The sequence below is a fragment of the Anser anser genome, assembly GCF_964211835.1.
Source record: "Anser anser genome assembly, chromosome: 27".
Lineage (NCBI taxonomy): Eukaryota > Metazoa > Chordata > Aves > Anseriformes > Anatidae > Anser > Anser anser.
In genome coordinates, this window is record NC_139748.1 from 4192078 (window position 1) to 4208008 (window position 15931).

Genomic DNA, 15931 nt, shown 5'->3' on the forward strand with positions numbered 1-15931 from the left:
CCCCACACCCCAAAGGAGGTGTGTGCATGCACAGCCCTGCAGTGTGCCCCCCCCCCCCCCCCCAGGCACTGCGGGTGCAAAGCGGTGCAGGCACCCCAAAGCTCTGTGCACCAGCCGCCCCGCTGCAGCCCCCACTTGGGTCGTGGGGGCACCCCCAAACCTCGTGGGACCCCCCCCCCCGCAGTGCCTGCACCCCTGGGTGGTGTGGGTTTGATCCCCGTGGAAGTGAGGTGCGTGCGCCCCAAAGCAGCGGGGACCCCCCCCCCGCAGCGTGGGTGCCCCAAACTGGGGTGGGTGCCCTAAACCAGTGTGCGTGCCCCAAAGCAGGGTGGGTTCCCCAAACCAGGGAGGGTGCCCCAAACCAGGGTGCATGCCCCAAACCAGGGTGCATGCCCCAAACCAGGGTGGGTGCCCCAAACGAGGGTGGGTGCCCCAAACCAGGGTGGGTGCCCCAAACGAGGGTGGGTGCCCCAAATGAGAGTGCGTGCCCCAAAACGGGGTGTGTACCCCAAACCAGGGTGGGTGCCCCCGTGCCCACAGCCCTCCCCACTCCATGCACGGGGATCTCCAGAGCACCACAAACAGTGACCAAAAAATCGGGGTTCCTCGGGGGCGCTGCGGTTTGTCTGCCCGGAGCTGCCCCGTGCCCAGCGGGGTGTGCGCAGCCCCACAAAACGCGGGGCGCAGCCCCACAAAAAAAAAATGGGGCACAGCCCCACAAAACGCGGGGCGCAGCCCCCTGACATCCCCAAGGGCACTGGGTGCTGGTGTCACCCAGGAGGGTGCACGCGCTCCTCAAGCTGCAGAGGGTCGAGCACAAGCCACGGCCCCCTCGCCCTGGCAGACCCAACCCTCACCCCTTTATTTTTTTGGGGGGGAACGAGGAGAAAGCCACGCACGGATCCGGCCGAAGCACGGCGACCGCCGCGGCTGCACCGAAGGCGCAAGGCGGCATCGCAGCAGCAGCACTGGTGCAACACTGGGTGTAGGCAACCTTAACTCAGCACTAATCCTGTTGTTTGGGCACGCAACCCAGTTCAAGTTAAACCAGTGGAACATCTGGGCGCGCACAAGCCCTAGGTTAATGCTCGTAACATTTCCCCCCCACACCCCCCGCCTCGAGGGCCTGCACCTCGATAATTTTGAGTTCTGAGTAGTCCCGGGGGAGGGTTACCCCAGGGCCCCGCGCCAAATGCTTTGGGCCCTTCGCTGGGGGATTCCTCCCCAGCCTCGTGGAGCTGCGAACCCAAACGTGTGCCGGTAAAATGCCTCCGTCGGGTGCTGGGTGTCACCCAGGTGAGCTGGTGGTGGTGGTGCAGAGCCCCCGCACGCCGTCCTTGTCCCCGCGGGGCCACCGGCTGCTGGCTCAGCAGGGACGGGGAGCAGGCACCAGTGCTTTCCCCATGCTGGCTCCGTGGCTCGGCCGGGCAGGGGTGCTGGGGAGTTCCCTCGCAGCACCCTGCAGCACCCAGCACCCCGCAGCACCCAGACTGCTCGTCTTCGGTGGTGGGGCCCCTTGGCATTTTCCCGGGGAGTTAAACAGACGTGGTCAGTCCTTACGAGAGCTGGGGCTCTCACGACAAGAGCAAGCCTTCTATCGCCGAGCAAACTCGGGCATCTTCCGTTTCTGAGCACGGTTTGTCCACCGCGGAGCCGCAAGAGGGAATAAACGCGGGTTTAAGCCAATGTCCTGCTCCCCCCCAAAAAAATAAAGAGCACACTGCGCTGACCACCTTTGGTCTGAACAGATTTGCAGAACAGATCAAAAAATAGCTGGAGGTGCAGAGGGCAGACGGTGCTTCCACCGGGCTGGCTGCAGAGCTGCTATTGAGACGTAACGGCCTTCTAAAACAGCGTTTCGGAGCTTGGAAGGAACCTCTGACCATCTGGATTTGGACTCCTGAAAGGAAATCAGCCTTCCTGCCTCGGGGAACCTGTTGTTAACGGGGCAAGGCGCCTTCCCAGAAACACCATGAATTTGCAGCCTCTTTGGGCTCCGGCTGAAATGGGGGAAGGCAGCTCCCTCCAGCCCGGCACCAGGTGCCGGCCGGTGGAGGAAGCTGCCAAAACCCATCAGAAAAACGTGCTCCCCATCCAGGGGCAGCCTGCAACTGCAGCGCCGGCACTCGGCGGCTCCCGCCCGGCGTGTTTCCATTACATCGAGAGCGACCATAATAAATATAGAGGCTAAAAACCCCTTTCCATTTTACATTTAAGGAAAAGCACACGGGGGAAAGCCGGGCCCCGGCAGGAGCGCGAGCGCCTCGCCTCTGCTCCGGTGCCGCGGGGAGCGGCCGGATCCTGCTCGCACCGGCCCCGCTCGCTGCAGCAAAGCGGGCAGGGCGCTGGGGTAAATGCAAGGGTCCTATAGGGAGTATTTTGGGGTCACGCAGGCCCTGGGCTGATGCTGAGCTAATCCTGCTCTGAAGACGTGTCGGCACGCTTGCCGGGATGGTGCCTGTGCTTCGATCCTCGGTGCCACCCCTCTTTGTCACCTCCTGCTCTCCCTGTCCTGCAGCCCCTCTGGAGAAATGAAGAAACGCGGTGCTCGGAGCGTGCTACATGTCCCAGAGGGGCAGAAGCTCAGCCCGGTGGAGGTGGCAGGATGGGTGCCCCGTGCCCTGCTGCCTCCCCGTGCAACGTCCCCGGGGAGCAAACTGCTGCGCCGGGGGCAGCCGCAGTGCAGGGGCCGGAAAGGCAAAGGCACCGAGGGCTTTGCCACCTCTGGGGAGGTGACACGGGGGTGTCCCCACGCTGCTTTGCTGGGGACAGACGATGCTCTGCGCTTCTGCAGCCGGGCGAGGAGGGAGAAGGAAGCAAACCTGGAGTCCGCAGCCCCCCTGCTTGTCACCAGCTCCAAGGGAGATGCTGGATCCTGCCGGCGAGCCCCTGCAGGGCTGCTCCCTGCGTTGTGCTTGTGCCTTTGGCCTCCCTGCTCCTCTTGGACGGCGGCTGGAGATTCGGATATTCATTTGTTCCCTCTCCTTTGCCCAGAACGAGCCCTGGCCACGTGTGCTGGGCTGGCAGGGCCGGCTGCGCACCCAGGCACGCGGCCGCGGGAGTGCATCGGGTTTCAGGACCGGGTCGTCCTAAATCCTGCTGGAGCCCCACTGCGATAGGAGCCTCGGCTGTTATCTGGATCCTGGTATCTTTTTTCTGTGCCATATGGGACCGCGGTACTCCGGCCGGGTGCTATGTGAGCAAAGCAGAAAGCGATCCCTGGCCTGAGCGGTGCTTAGCCTAAAGGAGACCAACAATGTAAAAAAAAAACACCCTGAAACATAAAAGATCATCCCGACGGGTTCTCCTATAAAAATTGGGCTTAAGTGATGATTTCCCTTTAAAAAGAGCATGAAACTTCACAATAATTTGTCTTTAATGTCTCCCAGGCTGGGAACTTGTAGGTGGAGTTTTAGCCCAAAATGAATTGAATCAGCCAAGTTGTATCAGCCAAGTTACAAACCCATCAAAACCCGAGGCCAGATCCTGATCTCATCGCCGCGGGTACAAATCCAGCGTGGCTGCGCTGGAGTCGACGGGGAAAATTTTGTCACCGTGCCGGGGAGCAGAGAGCAGGATTGGACCCCAGGGTTTCTAATGGAAACACTGACTGAGCCTTGAGCACAAGGCAGAGCCGGGCGTCTGTGAAATCTCTCTCCATTCAGGGCTAAATATAGGGAGAGAGAGAGAGAGAGAGAGGGAGTGATTCAACTTTCTGTGCTCACGGATAAATAAACCCCCGGCCAGGAGATGCCAGGAGCCGCCGGGGGTCCGGCCGCCCCCGCGGCCCCATCCTGCAGGAGGCAGAGCCGGCGGCGACGCTGCCAGGAGGTGCCTGGCAGCACCTGGGGCATGGGGCAGAAGGGGATTTCGCCGCTTCTGCTTCCCTTTTTTTCCCTCTCTCGGCCCAGCCCTGAGCATTGCTGGGCTCCAGCGGCCACGTTTTGCAAGGCTTGTGCCCAAAGCTCGTGCCCAGCCTGCTCGGTGCTGCCAGGAAGGGTCCCATCCTGCACCCAGCTTTGCCCCTTGCCTGGTTTGTCTCACCTGGGACTGAGCTTTCTTCTTGCTCCAGGGCAGCTCCCCAGAGCCTCGCAGCCCCAGAAAAATCCCCGAGCTGCCCTGCCACATTATTGCTAATAAACATCTCCTAGACTGCTTCTGCTATCTTTTACTCTAACAGCCCCGTTAATTCCTAATTAAGCAGCTACTTCATCGGGAGGGGGGCTGAAAATAAAAAGCAAAAGTGGGACAGGAGGGATTTGGGCCCAGTTTTGTTTTATGAGCGTAATTAGGAGACAAAATTGCTCATTCACCCAAGGAATTCATCACCAAACGGCTTTGGAGCTGCCAGACACGTGGGGTTTTCCCTGGGCACCCGGTGACTGGCGGCGCTTTTCCTCTCCCCATTGTTGTACGTTCCCATTTGGAACCGGAGCCACAGCAGGCTCAAAATCTATCAAAACCCCAATATTTGTGCCAGCCGAGGAAGCGCTGCTCCTTCCTGGACACCCATGGGCAGGGTGAGGCTGGTACCATGGTTAGGGACACGCCAAAGCCCCCCAGGAGCTCCAGCTCCTTCCCTCTCCTTGCAGCACCCCGTGGTTAGGGCGACACAAATGCTACCCCTTGAGATCTTGGGGACACCCCTGTCCCCTCCTCGAGGGATTTGGAGGTAGACAGCGAGATCCTCAGCTCCACCTCAAAATGAACATTTTCCCCCCCCACACCCCCCGGTTCCGACCTCGTTCCGTTCGTCACATCGAGGAGGAACCTCGTACTCGGTGTTTGCAGCACGGTAACACCTCCGGGACCTCAGTGGGACTGAGGAAAGTCCCTGCTGCCGGGAGTGACAAGGCGGTGGGTAGTGCTGAAAGGGAGGAGGGAGAAGTGACAGCGCCGGGGGGGCCGCTCGCGCCGCTCTCACCCGCAAGCTGTCGGTGCCGGAGCTGGGGAGGTGGAGGAGCCCTGGGCTCCCGAGTCCTGCTTCGGTGCCTTCCCTCCAGAAATGGGAGGAACGGCCAGGATGGCACGGGGGGCATCAGGTGCTGTGCCCCGTGGTGCCCGGAGCAGGATGTCACCGCAGGGCTCCGTCCCGGGGGGGTCCCCCTGCTGTGGTGCCTTCGCGCCCTCTCGCAGCCCCCCCGTGATGCCGCAGGGCCAGGATCAGGAGCGAAGGCACAGAAATGCATCTCCTCCTCTCTGCTTCACAGCACGAAACCGACTCCAACGTGCAATTTGCAGAAATGCCAGGCCTCCCTAACCCGTGTTACCCCCGGGCGGTACAACCCGGAGGCATCCCTGGTATTTTGCTGGTGTCCCTGGTATTTTGCTGGTGTCCCTGCCTCCGGGCCAGAGGAAGATGCTGGTGGCCAGGAGGGCTGGAGCAGGGCAAAGCCGGGGCGAGCTCAGCCCCTGCGAAACCCCAGCGTGAGCAGAGAGAGGCGGCGAAGGCGGGCAGAAAACGTACGAGATGAAAAGGTGACCTCTCCCAGAAACAGGGGGAAGGAAACCATAAACACTGCCAGCCACGGCCGCGGGAAAACAACAAGCAGCGACTGTTTTATTTGAATAATAACCATCAATAATACATCGCTAAGAAGCTGCAGATGACTGCAATTAAAAGAAAAAAAGAAAAAAGCATTGCATTCCCTGAGCGAAATCTAAATTATTCCTCACAGCTTGTCCGCTCGCTACGTTATATTAAAATGAAGCAGTTCCTGGTGCGGCGTGGCTCAGCGGAGCCCGGGAGCCCGGGTGGAAGGCATAAAAGAAGAAAAAAGGCAAGGAGAACGAAGAAGAGCCCTAATGTAGAAGGTTATAAATATTTTACAGCCGAGGAGGAGTGGGGAGCCACCAATATAGATGCGATTGCGGGCGTCCATGGTGGGAGGGAGGAATTAATCACAGAAACAGAGGAGAAAGTTTTCTCGAGGAGCCCATGCACACACCCACGGCCAGAGCAGCTTGGGTGGGGGGGCTCCTGGGTGCTGGGGTCTCAGGGTGCTGGGCAGCTTGGGGGCTGCTCCAGAGGGTGCAGAGATGACTTGGTGCCGATGCCTGCCCCTGCCAGGCACCGCGGGCAGGGTGCTGGGGCCAGGCTGGGCACCGCGCTACTTCTGCATTTCAATTCCTCTGCAAACACGGAGTGAAAACGTTCACCATAAAATGAAATAAAAACATGAAACCCTGCAGGTGGGGCTGGGAACGCACCCCAGGCATTGTGCACGACCCCATGCACGGGCTCTCTTTTACGGGTGCTGCTCTGGGGGCTCGGGGCACCGGCCGCTCGCGTGTGCCCGCGGGTGACAACCCCGCTATGTGCACCCCGCGGAGCCTCGGCGCTGAGCAAACAGCAGCCGGCCACCCCTCCTCGCGCTATCCAAACACCGGCTCTGCTATCCAAACACAGCTCCCAGAGCCAGGTGCCGGGCTTGTTGCACCGCTCCCCGTCCCTGTCTGTGCCGCTCCCCGTCCCTGTCCCTGCTGGCGGAGGGAAGGGAGTGGGGCACCGAGCACCAGCCTGGTGCAAACACCACCAAACATCGCCCTTGGTGCCGCCGTCTCCTGGCAGACACCAAACGCTTCCCGGGGGAGGCTGGCTCTCAAAACCAGCCAGCCCTGCAGCTGGAGCCGTTCCCCACCCTCCACAAACGGCTCCTTTCCCCGGAGCCCTGCGATAGCAGCGTGGGACGCCGCTGCTTATCAGACACCGTGGTGTGCGGCAGGAGCAGGGGAGGCCTCCCAAGGCCAAGATATTTTCTTTTTTTCTTTTCTTTTCTTTTTTTTTTTTTTTCCGTCTAGCTCTCAGCTAGGGCTTCCCAGCCACCCCAAGCACTTTGCAGCGCTGCGGACACCTCCATCCCCTCTGCCCCCTCCCTGGGCAGAGGATATCCTGCAGGCAGTGCGGGATGCCCGTTCCCAGCTCCAGGCTTTGTTCCCATCTGCTCCTTCTGTCCCAGCTTGGTCCTGGGTGCAAGCAGAGCACTGCTCGTTTGCACGAGGTGGCCCCGGGCCCTGGGCCACCGGCCCCAGCCATTCTCCTCCCCTGTCCCCGGCAGCACTGATTGGAAAAGCTCAGTGGCACCTGCTGGGAGCCTCTGCAGGTATTAAAACCTCTGCGCCTAAAAGCGCCTCTTTAAAAATTAAAGCCTCAGTGAGAAAGAAATGAGTCGTGACGGGGAGAGATGAAGCTCGCGGCGTCTGCAGATCACTGAAGGAAGGAGCACCGGTGCCAGCGCCGACTGGAGTCACCGTCCCCGATGCCCTGGCCAAAAGGGTGGAGATTAAGTGATTTTGAGCAGCCACTTCGTCCTGATGCTGAGCCCCATCCAAGCAGGACAGTCACAGCCCGGCCTTCCGCCACGGCCCCATGGGGACACCGAGGGTCCCCGGGAGGACACCGCGGGCTGTGCTCCCCCAACAGACCCCACCTGGCCACCAACGCTTTCTGCAAAGCGCACGACCCCACGGGCAGAGTGCACGGGGGTTACCTCAGATCCCAACAGCTGACAACCCTGGTACTGCAGTGCCTAGTGCTAACGGGCTGCTGGAATAGCTTGTGCTGCAAATATGGCACAGACGGATCCCTTCTGCGAGACGTGCATGTGTCGCACATCGGCGGTGACGCCAGCAACTTATTTCCCCGCTGACTGCTGAGACGGCTGCTCAGCTCCCTCTCAGCTGTGACGTGGGAGCCTGCCCTTAATTTCCAGTGGCACCAATATGCTTGCTTCCTCCCCTCCCTGCCAGCCCCACTTTGCTCCGTGGGGGGATGTGGCAGGCAGTGCTGCAGCTCCCTGAGGGGTGCTGGGGGGCCCTGAGCCCGAAGCTGGCACACGCCAGCCTCCCGGGGAGCCAAACCCGGCAGCTGATGGTGAACCCAGGTCGTGTGTGACATGTCACATAAGTAAAGGACGTGGATGTTTGCCTAGAGAGAGGAGCTTCCAGCAAAAGAAGAGCATTGCTATTACTTTTTTTTGCTATTGCAAAAAATTGCTATTGCAAAAAAAAAAAATTGCTATTGCAAAAAAAATATGCTCTGGGGAGAGAAGCATAGGCAAGAGGGTGAGCATGCGTTCGTCCCTAGCCCCGAGCATGTTCCTGCGCCGTGCCCAAGGGATGCTGCAGCAGGGAGGACAACTGCAGGCATCTCTCTCTTGCTGGTTAAGGGCGCACGCATCCAGGCTCGGCACGGGGGACGCGCAGCAGCGGAGGCAGTGCTCCGGTGCTCGGGGCAGGGACGGGTGCGCGCTGGCCTGACTCAGTGCAGCAGCTGCCAGGGCTGTGTGCTCTGTGGTCTGGCAGCAGCGGGGCTTTGTGCACTTATTTGTAAATACATTAAGCCCTCGGTTTGCAGAGAAAAGCGAGAGCCAAGTGCCTGCAATTGCCTGCACGGGAGCGTAACCTTTGGGAGGGGACTTTTCTCTGCTCTTTACCAGCTCAGCAGAATTGTTCTGCTCTGTCGAGCTGGAAATTGGCTGCAGATATCATCACCCAGGCATCAGGTTTGAAGAATAGACTCTCCTTTCAGTCATTAGCCGTGGGCAACAATGCGAGCGGACGGGGAGGAGGTAAATGACTGGGACTGGCGTGGCTCAGTTCTCCTGCATGCAATCCCAAACGAGGGACTGAAACGAGGCAGAGAGAGGTCTGCACCGGGGCTGGAGGGACGACAGCGATGCCTGCACAGAGCTGAGCAGCAGCTGGGAGAGCCTGAGCCCTCCAGCCACGCCAGGCTCCAGACCCATCTCTTATCCTTTGTCCTGCTCCCTCCCTGACTAATTTCCTTCCTTCCCTTCCCCTCCTTTGTGCTGCCCTCCTGTATCCCATCCCTGCCCCGTGGCCAGCCTCAGGGCGAGAGGAGCAGCCTTTTCCTCCCCTGGCCAACCAGAGCGGTGATGGGGAACGTGAAATCCTGGAACAAACCAAAAAGAGACAGGGCTGAGATTACTTCCCCTGGCAGCTGACGAGGTCACCGTCCACTTTTTGCAGAAGTCGGATGCTTTTGTCATTCCTTGCAAGCAGCAGTGGGCGAAGGAGCCAGCTGCTAGTGGCGTAGCTCGGGCTCTGCCCCAAAGGGAAGCGGCTGCAGCGGGGCTGGAGCAGGGCATGGCACCGGCAGCGTGATCTGTCCCCGATGACTAACTCGCTCCTAACACACCCTCTGCTTCGGAGGCCGTGGCAGGAACCACTATCAGAAAGCAGAAGCTGGTTCCTTCCCTCTCGCTTCCCACTAAGATTTTCCAGTGACCCATCATTCTGCAGCGCTAACGGAAAGTTGCCCGGCCCCTGTCCTTTCCTTGCCTTGGGTGGTTGGTTGGGTTTTGTTTCAGCTGTGTCTCAGCATCGTCTGTCCCCAGCTGAACACCCCTGGAGGACAAGAACCACCTCTGGCATTGCTGTATTGCCTGAAACTCACTGGGTTTTGCTCTGAGCGTGCACCAGGGTGACCTGTAAGGACAAGCACTCATTTATCACACCCGGCTTGGGCACGGGTCACCAGGGTACGTACAGCTCCTGGCGGAGGGGAGCTGCTGCTGCACCAAGTGTGATACCAGTCACAGCCTGCTGCCACGGCTGGGGCTGCTCCAGCATTTCTGGGCTCATCTCTGCAGGGATGGGTTCCAGAGATGCTGCAAAGAGTCGGCGGGGAGCAGGGGAAGGACCCAGCGAGCCCCTGCACCCCTGGGATTTATTTGTGTAAGCCAGGAGTGGCAGCACAGTGAAAGCTCCCACCCGAGGGGACGGACAGACCGCAGCACCCATCTGAGAGCCAAAGCACCCAAACAGCTGCTGGGGGGACCAGTTACCCCCCAGTGCTCCCCCTCTCAGCTACACACACCCGTGAGCTAAACGCACCATCAAGGGCACGGTACCTTGGGCTGAGTCCCTGCCCCGGGGGAGGCAGAAGGCACCGGTCCAATAACGGGTGGAAAATCCAGGTGCTCGAGCACATTTTGGGACTCCCAAAATGCTTCAGCTCCCTGGCTGTGCTGCATCCCCTTCTCCTTGCTCTCTGACAGCAAAATGACTCTGAGCCAGGCTGGGTCCAGGCACTCTACAACAGCTGTCATGAGCCACGGCAGCACCTGCAGCTCCTCCGTGCACTACCTCGGCCTTAATCAACTCCTCAATTATCAATTTAAAAGCCCCACAGACTGTAATCCCCTGTATGTACTCAACTAGAGGCAGCCAACAGCCAAAGGGCTCTCCTAGTGCTCGTTCCCTAAATCTGCTCCTAATTAGGAGCGGACTTACCCCTGCGATTAATTGCTGGAGTCATTCATTAGTGACTGGATGTCGCAGATGATCTGCTTGGAACAGGAGGCAGCAGAGGGGCTCATCAACGCGTAATGAACGGGGCGAGTGTCAAAACAGCGGCTAAAGGCTCTGTACCTGGCCGGGGGACAGCAGAGGCTGGCGGTTTCCAGCAGAAAGCTCCTGGCTTTGGGACAAGCGGGGGGTTGGGTTTTTGCACGGAGCTGGGAGATGCTGCAGAGGTGATGCTCGCGGTGCTGCCAGCCCCGGGGCTGTCGCTGCAGACCAAGGAGCTCTGGAACCAGTCCCTCGCCCAGCACAGGGCGAGCGTCCCTTCTTACCCCCAGTACTGGGGTGCAGAAAACCCCCTTTATCCCAGGATTTCTGCCCAACACAGCATTTTCCCCATGGCCTTGGCACACCCCAGACCTGCAAGATCAGGCAGCTCAGCTTGTGTCCAGCATGGGACACCCCCGCCGTTTCTCATCGCAGGGGACAGCAGGGTGACAGAGGCACACGAGGAGGACACAAGCCCCTTCCTAACCCACCCCAACCAGGTTACGCTCTCCCGTGCCTCAGTTTCCCCAGCTCCCCACCGCAGGGTGCGCATGGAGCCTGCTGCCCAGTCGCTGCCGAGCGCGCCAGGCGCTATTCTTAGCTTTAAGGGAAGTGAAAGCATTTCTGTGCCTCGGCATTTCATTTTCCCTCCTAACACGAGCTTCATGGAAGCCAGTTAAACCCCCGGCGTAACGTCTGACCCGGGGAATCACCAGTCTGCAGGTGGAAAAGCCATGGGGCAACTGCCAGGGCCACAACAACCCCGCTGTGCCCTCACCAGCCTTCCCCAAATGTTGGTGGCCCCACTCACCCAGGGCTGGTGGCAGCCAGCTGCAGCAGCTCAGGGCAAGAACATGTTTAAAGCTTTATTTTTCCGAGCAGTTTTGTCTTTTTTTTTCCAGCAGTTTTACCACGCTGGGGGTGTTTTGGTGATGGGCGAGCTCTGCGCGACCTCCTGCTGCTGGAGGGGACGGAGCTCTCCCTGCCTCTGCTACCGGAGCAGCTCCACGGTTTCTCAGTCTGAGATGCTGGGGAAAAAAAAATGCATTTAGTGACAGAGGAGTTAAGCTGCATTCTGGGCTAATGGCTGGTGAAATTACATTAGAAAAAAAAAAAAAAGGAACAAAACAAACCCTTGAAGGTTGGAGACTGTAAACAGCAAGGGAAAGTAGGACGCAAGGCTCGAGCGGGAGAAGCTGTTTGCTGCAGGTTGAGGGCGAGCCGCGGGTGACTCACGCAGGTGACGGCCGATTGCTCCCAGGGCTCCCGGGTCTGGTTTGGATCAAGGCTGAGCTGGGCTCTGGGACAAGGATGGGTGGCTCCTGGCCCTGCTCTTCGGAGGGATGGATTTCACATAAAGCAGCAGCTTCGAGCCTCATAAAGCCGCGTTTATCTCCCCCCCAGCAGCTCTCCGACATCCGAATGCTTCCTGGGCAGGAGGGGCTGAGCCGATGGCCTGGAGGCAAATGGGCTCCGTGGTCCTTTGCTGCATCCCTCGAGCTGTCCCTTGGCCTAGAGCAGGGCTGCTTTCTGCTCCTGCCTCACAGCCGGCGAGGCAGCAGGGCCTGAACGCCCCTCCAGCCCCCAGCGGCACCCCCAGAGATGGATAGCTGGAGGGAGGGAGGTGGGTCAGGAAACCCTGCGAGCAACGCAATGAATAATTCAGGCAGTTGGGCATCAGGCAGACAGACGTGGGCAGAGCGATGGGTGTGGAGGGACAGAGGCGAGCGCGTAGACAGACAGACAGCGGCACGGCCAGAAGGGTGGCAGTGCAGGATCCGGCCCTCCGAGGTGCCCACACGCAGGAGGCTGCCGCAGATGGAGGGGAGGAGGCTGGCAGCACGAAGGGGGCACGCGTACCTGTGCCGCCTCCGGAGGAGAAAGCCACCTGATGAATAACACTGAGGAATAATTACAACGAGCAAACGCTCGTGCCAGGCTCCCTGCGGCCGGGGGAGCGCGGTCTGCTGCAGCCCTGCCCGCCCACCGCCCGCCCTGGCCTCATGCCCCCGCCAGCCCCGAGGCCACGGTGACATTAACCCGCTTCTCCGCCAGCGTCAGCCGGCCACGTCAGCCGCCTTCTAATCAGCCCCAGCACTTCCGAGCATCCCGGGGGCTGCCAGAGCAGATCCTTGCAGCTGGAGGCGAGCAGGAGCGCAGCCAGCGCCCGAACGAAGGCAGCACCCGCGGCTCGCGGCAGCTCAGTGTCTGGGTGCCCCCTGCGCACCCCCAAAATCTGCCCTGTCCCCCCCAGCCCAGTGCAGGGGATGGCTTCTAGCAACTGCTGCCTTCCCGGCACGTCTGAGTGCTGCTGCTCCCCCCGGGGAGCTGGGACGCTGCCACGAGCCGCGGCGGGCTGTCGGAGGAGCCAAGCTGGTGCACGGCCCAAAGCCTCCGCTCGCAGAGCCCTGGGATTAGGGGGGATTTCTCTTTCCTTCTCCTCGCTTCCATTCACAGCCTGCATTTCCCAGGGGCAGCAGGTCCCCGGCTGGGGAAGGCACCTGCCCTGCCAGGCCCCGATGGCAGCACCCCGTCCCCCGATGCCCGTGGCACAGCGGATGCCCCCCAGCTCATTTTCGATGGCGCGGGGCCACCCCGGGCCAGCCCCGCGTGCCTCTCGGGGGAACTTGGCAGCAGGTGCCCGCTCCTCGCCGCCTAATCCCGCTCCCTGCCACCGGCCAAGGGCTGACGGGAATAAACACCCCCACCGCCCGCTCGACACATGCCTTTCCATAAGGGGAGCGAACCTGCTGGCACCATGCGCTGCCGGACGAGGTGCCGCTCGCTCCCGGCTCACTTCCAGCCCGCGTTGCACCAGGGGCCAGGCAGGGGACGGACAGCGGAGGATCCTGCTGGGCTTGAACCCCCAGATCCCCTGGGCACCCCCGGCAGGGTGCTGGTGACACAGCCCCATACTTTCCGGCAGCGCAGCACCTGCCCTCTCCATCCCAAACTCGTCGGCAGAGGCTGAGCTGTTGGTCACAGCACCATGCAAGCAAGAGTGCAGAGAGGCCATTAAATAAATTAGTTAATGAGAGCGTTAATTAGAGATGAGGAGGCTCTGGGAGAGCAGGAGGGAGGGAGAGAGGGGCTGGCTGACCTCCCATGGGCCAACCTTGCTGCAGTGGGGACACGGTGGCGGGGACAACCTGGGGTGGCGGGTGAAGCGGGTCCCAGGTGCCGCTTCACCCATCAGCAGGGCTGCCCCTGCGAAGACAGCGTTCAAAGCATCACTTCCAATACCCGTCTGTTTTCCCATCCTGCCATGGAGACAGCCTCCTTATATAAACCCTGTTAAGTAGGACGGCCTTTTATATCTCTTTCTCCCATCTCCGCCGGTGGCTGTGGAGGCTCCAGGCCTCCGAGCCATCCAGGCTGCTTGGCAGCAGAGGATAAAAGGCATCGGGGTGCGTGCAGCCGGGCTGCCCTCGTGCCCGGCCCCACAGCTCCTCGCCGTGGCCGTGCAGCACTGGAGGGGACCGTGCCCAAGCCAGCCACCAGTCACTGACACTGCTTGGGTGCATCCAACCCCGTGCTGTGCCCCAAGGGTGGCTTGGAGCTGGGACCGAGGGATTTGGAATTAAGCGGCTGAGTTGGTGTAATGCCCTCCCTGAGGCAGGAGCAGATGCAAATGGAAGGGGTGAAGGTGAGGCCGTGGCACTGAGATGCATCCGCGCAGAGGACCCCATCTCTCGCAGCCCCCTCCCTGCCCTGGCCAGCTGCCCGCAGCACCAGGGCATCCCCCAGTTCACCATCCCTTACGGCTGTCTCTGGCTGGAGCATCTCCTCCTCCCCGCTGCCTTTCCACCAGCCCTCTCAGCCATCTAAAATGATGGCTTTAACAAGGGTAAATTTTTGATGAACAAGGTATTAAATATTTGTGGCCGTTGCGTGTGCTTTCAATTATTCAGTGTGAAAACGCAGGCGAGGTGTAGGCAGCGTCCGTGGCAGCGAAGGACACGGCAGCCCCGTGGGACCCTGCTGGGCCGGGCATGGCCAGGGAGCCTGGGCAGAGGCAGCTCCAAGCCTCCAGCAGGGAGAAACCTCCGGGGATAAAGCCCCTGTGCCAGCAAAATCATTTCACGGGGAGTATTTGTGCTATTTTGGGCAGTGTTCGGTGATCAACCTGAGTGCAACTGGGAGGATGGTGGCTGGAGCAGCCGGTGGGGAAGGAGCGGGGATCCCAGGAGCAGCAGAGCTCTGGATTTCCAGCTCCGAGGCGTGCGGGTACATCATGTGTCTGCCTGGAGGCAGCCTGCGACACCGCGGGGCTACCCGACATGGCAGGCACACGGACACATGCTTGAAAACGGCAATGGGAAACGGAGAGATATTTTGCAGGAACCCCTCCTTCCTGCCAGCCCCAAATCCCTTCCTATGACAATTTTCGTTCTGGAGTAACACCTGCAGGGCTGGGATGCCCATCCCTGGCTGCCGAGGGGGCATGATTCTTTGTGCCATTGCTCCCCCCCCCGAGGCACGAGTCGGGCCAGCCTCAGGACACCAGCAGCTCTGCTGGTTTCCCAGCTGACGATCAACCCCTCAGCATCGTTTGAATCAAAATCCCATTTTTGAATGTCATCATTCCCCACAAAAGAAGGATGCGGAGCTCTGACCAGCTCAGGCCCAGGAACACCCCGGTGCCGCGTTGTGTGCAGAGGCAAGGGCATCCTCACCCTGAGTCCTGGGCCAGCTCCAGCTTGGGTGTTTCTTATTTCCTCCCGCCGAAGCTGCTGCTCGCGTTCCGTTCCCGTTGTGTGCAGTAATGCCACTGGAGGATATTTCACAGCTCCCGCATCTCACCCCTCCTCTGCCTGCTGGCAGCTTTTGGCAGGAGGCTGTGAGCATCCATGGCGAGCATCCCTGATCCCCCCATCCCTTGTAGCATCCCTGATAACCCCATCCTTTTTAGCCATCACTCCCGGCACTGATACTGCTGCAGATTTGTCCCCGTGAACCAGGGCTGCATCGTGTGCAGGGTCCTGAGCTCCAGCACCATCCGAACCCGCACCCCACGGAACCGGCACGCTCGCTTTCGCTGGGCTCCTGGCGCTCGCTGCTCTGCAATCACAGCCCTGGAACATACCTGGGGGAAGCAGCCAAGAGGCATAAAATCCCTGCTGAGCCTCTGCCAGCCAGAGGAGTGGCAATTAAAACAAAGTGATTAATCACAAACAGTGAGTGGCTATAAAACTTTCCAGTAATAGGAGCGAGCCTGGGACAAGCAGCTGGGGAGCTGAAGAAGCTCCGGTTGCGGCGGGACGGCGGCGGTGCGTGGACAGCAGGAGGGTGAATGTCAGGCCTGCCGAGGGGAGGGAAGGTCCCCGGTGGCTCACAAAGTGCTCGGATCCCTCCTGGCTTCAGAGAGAGACACGATATTTGGCTGGAGGCGTCGTCTTGGCCAGCAGAATGAGATGCTTGCTGGGCCGGATGTTTTTTGCCACGGTGCCCACAACGGTGCCGTCCGCTGGTGCCTGGGGTTGTGCGGGTTTGGCTGGGGCAAGGGGGAAAGGGTAAGGTCTGAGTTGCACCGGCAGCAGGTGGCAGGTGCTTGGGCAGGGCGTGTTCAGGCTCTCCTTTCCCCGAGCATCACATTGGCCACATCCAACCCCAGCTG

The 15931-nt window shown here is 60.3% G+C and overlaps 1 long non-coding RNA gene across 1 annotated transcript; it reads right to left on the reverse strand.

Annotated features, from left to right (window-relative positions):
• Nucleotides 1-189: 189 nt before the first annotated feature.
• On the reverse strand, nucleotides 190-14488 carry LOC310887167. Its single transcript, XR_014575678.1, has 3 exons — nucleotides 11448-14488; nucleotides 9876-11342; nucleotides 190-3240 (listed from the first exon to the last, which is right to left on the reverse strand). It is a non-coding gene; the product is annotated as an uncharacterized lncRNA (long non-coding RNA).
• Nucleotides 14489-15931: the final 1443 nt, after the last annotated feature.